The following is a 7,085-nucleotide window of genomic DNA, read 5'->3' on the forward strand; positions in this document are numbered from 1 at the left end:
TATCTTGATGGGGTTAATTCTTAAGCTGCAAACAACTTTAACACCATAAGAAAGAACTAAAACTAGAGTGCTTCGTTAGCTATGTTCCATCGAATTGAAATCGAACAAAATATTGGAAACTCTGAGAGAGAGAGAGAGAGAGAGAGAGAGAGAGAGATAGAGAGAGAAAGAGAGAGAGATTTCATGAAAGAGTGTTAGATTTTTTTACCTGAGAGTGTTTGGGATACCGATCGTCGTGGTTTAGTCGTGTACCTTCGCATAAATTGGTTATCGATCGTAGTGCTTCAGAGGGGTACCTCGCCAAAAACCACAAGAAGTGTTAAGAGTTTTGTCAAGCTCAATGTTCACGATCATACAAGATGTCAATGTTATTAATTGTTTGTTGTTCCATTTTTATGTTTAAAAAAAAAGAAAACATGCAAGTCTCGTTGCATGGGAGAGTTTGCACAGTACTCCCCAATTTTTATAATACGAGGGAACGTGTCATTCCCACGGCAGCGTGCAATTTTCAGTGTATTCATTAACTGCATTCTGAGTGTCAAAAATCATAAAATAATAATGCTTACTCACCGCGCGATTGAATGTCTATCGCCAATGGACTTCCTTGTATCAACGATGTTGGGCATCTCCTGCACTTAACCCGCTGCAAGAGATGACATCCCTGGGAGGATACCCTTCAAGAAGATTTTGTGCTATTGTGAGAGCACCACATTTTGTATACATATCGATCAAACCACCACCAAGCATAAAATCATACTCCCAACAACGTTGACTAGCGATCATATCGTGAATTCTAATATCTATGGCTGTGTACGTCATTGCATCTGCTGACCCGCGTGCCTTCTAGATTCCCGTGTAGGCGTAGTTGATTGCATCTGGATAGAGACCCTTCCTGCGATCTGTTTTGCACAACCTGTAATCAATCCATTTCAAGAGGTGACATTTCGGAAACAAAACTCCTCAAGCACTTTTTCTGCCCATATTAGCTTCTTGCGTGGAGCTACATGCCTTCATGCATGTGTACGTGATTGCATCTGGAGAGAGGCCCTTGCTTCGCATCTGTTGAAAACAAAATAGAGCTTGCTGGCCCTGCCCTTGTGGAGCAAATCATGCAATCAACACATTCTAAGAGTCAACACTCGGGACACGAAGCTCCTCGAGCACTTGCGCAAAGCCACATGCCTTGAATGAATTTGGAGAGACATACTTGCTTTGCGTCCGCTAAAAACAACCTACAACTTTCTTGCCCTGCTCTTGTTGCGCACATCCCGCAATCAGTGCATTCCAAAGGGTAGACATTCCGGACAGAAAACGGCTCTAGCACTTTTTGTGCTCTCTCAAGCACACCACATTTGGCATACATATTGATCAAGACAATCCCATGCATGGTATCTCCTTTCAACAGCCATGTTCTTGTTGTGCACATTCCGCGATCAATGCAGTTCAAGAGGCGACATTCCGGACAGGAAGCTTCTCAAGCACATTTTGTGCCCATAACAGCTTCTTCAGTAGAGCTACATGCCTTCATGCATGCGTACGTGATGCATCTGGAGAGAGGCCCTCACTTCGCATCTGCTGAAAATAGAATAGAGCTGAGAGCCAACAACACTCTCAAAATAGCTGCTCCCATCATAGAGGCCGTGCTGAGTTGGACAGAGTCCGCCTCGCCAAGAGCTTGAAGTTCATTAACAGCAGCCCCACAAAGGTTTTTAGCAGCATCAGCTAGTTCCATTATAAACAATCGCCGATGAGTTGGTGCCAACTCCGCTATCTTGTTCAGAACCTCAGTTACACGTGTGTAGGCCAGGTCTGACAAACCTTCACGTGCAAGGAGCAAACAGAGCTGACACAGTTCCTCACTCGGTAGACTCGAAAGAATTTTAGAGGGATCTATATTGCTTTCTGAAGAAGACGTCGATGCCTCAAGATCAAGATTCTCAGTTGTCCTAACCTGCACATCAGAATCGCCCCCCGGTTCAGCTGGAGCACTGGCAGTGTCCCCAATTGTTGGTGCAGCAACAACGTCTCCAGGTTCCTGTCCTTCCTCTAGACTAGCTCTAACAGCTGTACTATCTAATGCTGGGACTTTCGCTTGAATGCGTGACTCCATTATTTCACGAGCCTTGCTTGTTACCACATCAATTAACCCCAAAACCTACTCCAAATGGGCACTGCTTCTGGAGTAGAGTGGTTGATTGAGTAACTTTAAAAGTAAGATAAGAAGTATTTGGGTTGTGTCAGACGCTGCCTCTTCCATTTCATCATCTACCTTCAACTTACCTTTCTCATTCCCCTGCCCCTCTATTTTTGATTTCCCCTCAAGCTTCTTGTCAAAATACATTAGTAAACTTGCAACTAGAGATTGATGTTTTGCTAGATATGTCAAAATCTCTAATACCCGCAGTGAGACCAGAGGAGGAACTCCATCTGATGGGCTGAGGTCGAGCATATACAACATTCCATTGACACCCATATAAACGATGTGCAGGCGCTCCATCAGCAGACAACCCATTATTTGACAACACATCAGCATCCGGTTGGAGCATGTGCAACAAAAGGTGCACAAGCGTAGCACACGTAGAACTGTGCGAACACAAATTATATAGCAATCGCTGAAGAAGCCCTTTTCCCAGAGGCTGGGCCAATCGGAGAAGCCTCCCCCACCTAAAATGCCCGAGGTGGACCTCCGCCCGGCATCAAAGTTGAGGCCTCCTAGTCTGTGTGGAGCACCAAAGATACTGCGCACTTGAAGTTGACTCATAGCCCTTTCTCGCAAAAGCCTAGCTTCAGCCAAATTGTAAGTGGCGAGCATGTGGCATCCTCACTTCAGAGTCTCTGCAATTCTCCAACAAGGAGGATGAGAAGACAGAAAACTGCTTGCAGCCTGCTTGCATCTCAGAGACTTTGCCTAATGTGGCAGTCACCAAAGAATTTGTGCAGCCGACGAATAGCAGAAACAAAGTTCATGATATTCCTCATGAAGTGTCGCTAAGGGACATCACAAACTGTGAATCTCCTGCAAGTCTTTTTCCATATGGAAATGAGAAGGATTTCTTCCCTGAGTCTTGTACTGAAACGCCCTATCCCATCAATCGAAATCCTGCATTTAGGTTTTTGGAAAGCCCTTGTCTGGAGAAATTTCCAGTTCTTTCCTTTGCAAGCCTCGAAGAGAAGCAACACAAGTACATGGCATCACCAAGTTGCTCTGTCCCTTACTCTGAAAAAGGAGAAAAAGATATCAAATCGCATAAAACCAATTCTGCGCTTTGCAGCGATACTGGGCTTTTGACGGCGTAGTTTTTTTTAGAACTTCTAAGCGCTGGAGCCATGTGGAGTTATGACAGGCGAGGGATTGGAAAACGGCCACTACGCTAACGAAGTAAAGAAAAACAAATCCAAAGGAGTTAGCTTGGTTGGTTGAGCATTCGATGACTCGGGTCATGAGTTCGAATGTGATCAAGTGATTAGGATGGCGTTCACAGGTGTCCTTTATATCATTATGTGTGAGAATGCTCGTGTTACTAAAAAAAGGGAATTTTTTTAGAGAGTTATAAAGTAATCTTTTCGATGGTAACTTGTGAGCATGGATAAAGTTGAATTGATTTATGTCCCCCTACCCCTGGATTTATAAGTTTAGAAGAAAAAATCAAGGGAAAATTACCAAAATACCCCTCTAATTTGTGGAAATTCCCAAAATACCCCTCAAATTTCAAAAATTCCCAGAATACCCTTGTATCTATTTTGGTTGGATTGTTTAAGATTTTTCAATCTTTATTCCCTTTTTATAATTGAGATCCATTTTTGCATGCTTAGCATGTAATTTGCAACAAATTACCTCACAAAGAAGGCAATTATGTCTAAAGATAATGAAGCAATTAATCTCCAAAGCCTACATAATCAATTTAAATTCTGGATTTAGCATCTTACATTGATAAGCAATGAGTCTTCTTATGAAAAGCTACAATTTTTTTAATCTTTGGAGAAATTTAATTTCACAACCAAGGGTATTTTGGGAATTTTGAAAAATTTGAAGGGCAATTTGGGAATTTATGACAAAATATTGGGGGTGTTTTGGGAATTTTTGAAATTTGAGGGGTATTTTGGGAATTTCCACAAATTAGAAGGGTATTTTGGTAATTTTCCCAAAAATCAATCAAAATCTTTCTCTAATTTATGTGCGTATTTAGATTTTTGAACAACCCTCCTTCCTTGCATTATGTGATCTGATAAATTTTTCATGATCGATTAATAAAAAAGGAAAAATCTTGATTCTAATTTGATGGGATTTTAAATTTAAAGATAAAAAAATAAACATTTTAGTCCCATATTCGAATAAATACATTAAATTTTGACATAAATTGACCACAAAAACAAGGATGAGAAAATAGTTTTGGTGCATCTATGTCTCTTTTTTTGTAAGACTAAATTGGTTGTGGCTCAATTTGATGATATTGTGTGTATGAGCAATGTGCGTAGGACCTAAAAGAGGGTCTACAATTATTGATAAAGAGTGGCACCATGCATTGAGCTGTCTAGACCACTGGAGAGGTTTTCCGTAGCACTCGTGTTTTGGTGTTGATTGTGGTTGTGCTCAAGCCCCTTATGGAATCTTTTGCCACCTCAAGGCACATGTAGTGTTTGAGGACGATTGTATTCTCTCCACTCACACAATTGTGAGTATGGAAAAAAAAAAAGACATAAATTATGAATTTAACAAAAGTTTTACCAATGACGATTATGTTTGAGAATTTCATTTCCCAAAGTCCTTGTCATTCTATAAGGACCATGACTTTTATTCACTTGTCTAGGAAAAAGAAAATATCATAGTCAGCGTGTCTATATCCCACAATTACTACTACTAATATTCGGTCTATATTGTTTTATTAGCGCGAATCTTCCAAGATCCCCCCTTCTCAACTTTCTGTGCAAAGTCGTCATGCCCCCCCCCCCGCCCTCTCCCTGCACTATGCAGTATCCTACTGAGATCTAGCAGATATGATGCGTAGCTCCTCCTGCCCTTATCCGACCTTCGTCGGCCTGCCTGTGCTCGATAGGTGCTCCACTTGCACCCGCAAAGGCAATGGGAAAAATACACACACATAGTCGTTGTGCTGCACACGAGAGAGAGAGAGAGAGAGAGAGAGAGAGAGAGAGAGAGAGAGAGAGTGCCTCAGCATAATTTGGTGCAGCTCCATCCCCTCTCTCATGATGTCTCTCGATTGGTCTGCAGGGATTTGTAGTTGCTTCACACACAGACATAAAGAAAGATAGAGAGAGAGAGAGAGAGAGAGAGAGAGAGAGAGTCAGTCTGCAGCCAATCACTCGCTCTTGCTTTCAATAGCATTGTCGTGCACACTCGTCTCCATCTCCATTTGCGTGCTCCTCTGAGTAGCACTCTTGTCATGCTATATGCCTTGCTTCCTGTCATGCTATGCCTTGCTTGCGCCCTACTTCACAACCACTTGTAGCAGTTTTCCCCCTGACCTTGGGGCCTATCCGCAACACCGCGCTTCACAAGTCCCCCTTTCTGTGGTCGTTGCCCCGCATGCCTACCTTGGCCTCCTCATACTCGCGCATCTCGAGAAGCATACAACACCTTCATCAAGTGTTGATCGGCACTCTCCATGATTGCTTTGTTCTCCTTAGCACCTGGACTCTGATAGCCTCCCTTGCTCGCAGCACCCTGCATACAAGCTCCAGAATCCCATCTTCCTCTCGCGCGTACCCGAAAAGAGACACAGATAGACTTGCAAAGCCTCAGGAAAAGAGAGATAAATATCTTGAAAAGGAGCGACATCTGTTAAATTCCCCACTCTTCGTTTCAACTCACCTTATTCGAAAAGCATTTCCCCAAAGTATCTAAAATAGATACCCCTTAATACACCCCCAAACCAAAATTGGCAAGCCTAGTCCCTCCTCCTTTGTCTAAGACGATTTTTTTATTTTTTTTTTGGGTAGAGGGATGTAAAGGCTAAAGGCCAATGCGACAAGGAGGGCTTCTATTGTGCTCTTTGGTTGCTTCGTTGAAAATTGCAAGTCTCGCCTATGGATAGCTAACAATCAAAGAGGCATTTACTTTTGTGCTAAGATTGATATGGATAGCTAAGATTGATATGTCAAACATATCAATGTCAGCACAAAAGTAAATGCCTCTTTGATTGTTGGCTATCCATAGGTGTGACAAGGAAACCCCACCCCCCCCAAAACCAGTTTTTGAAGGAGGATTTAAGGTGGCAAGTTTCGTAGAAATTATACAAGAAAGCAAAGTGCTAATATGGGCACTCGGGCGCAAGAAGCACTCGGAGGATTGGTCTAGAAGTACTTGTGCCTTGTTGTCAGCAGATGAAATGCCTAGGATGGGGGCAAATCTTGGCCATCGATAGATACCAGAATGAGGCGGGGTGGCAGGGGTGGCTGCCCTCATTGTAATTATGATCCCTGGATGATGTCATGGCTTAACATGAGCATGACAAAACTTTGTAATTTTTTGGGCTACTCAATATAATCCACTCACAATTGTGAGTTTTGTTAAATAAAAAAAAAAGTTTGATATGTATTTATCTTTTTTTGTTCGGGTGACAAGAAAAGATTCATGAGTCACTTCTTGATTTCTTGCTGCCTCAAATAAATAGTTGAAGGGTTAGAAAAGGAGGTAGCTCTTCTACTCCTACCCTAGCTAGTCGGTCCATTCCTCACTTATTAATAGAATCCCAAAAGATTCCTTAATTCTTTTCCGCTCTAATCTCATTGCCTTCATTTGCACATTGTTCCATGTCCCTCCTTACTCTACCCATGAGAAGTCGTCTCCTCCTTGAATGCAATCACGTGCTTGCTCTCCCTAAGAGCCTTCCCCTGCACTCGCTTTCTCTGCATGAGCGACATGCCCTCATGTGCTCTGGGCCCTTGCCCCATCAACTTAAGAAACTCTACCATCGTCTTATCTCAAGGCTGCCCCTCCACTGCGTATAATTCCTCTCAGATGTCTGCATGTAATAGGAGGGTAAGAACATTACTCTAGCATAGAAGCCATAGAGTACTTCATATGGTGGCTGATCACATAGATCATAGCAGAGCCCTTGATTGAC

This window comes from Adiantum capillus-veneris, chromosome 1 (genome assembly GCF_014529385.1).
Source record: "Adiantum capillus-veneris isolate H3 chromosome 1, ASM1452938v2, whole genome shotgun sequence".
NCBI lineage: Eukaryota > Viridiplantae > Streptophyta > Polypodiopsida > Polypodiales > Pteridaceae > Adiantum > Adiantum capillus-veneris.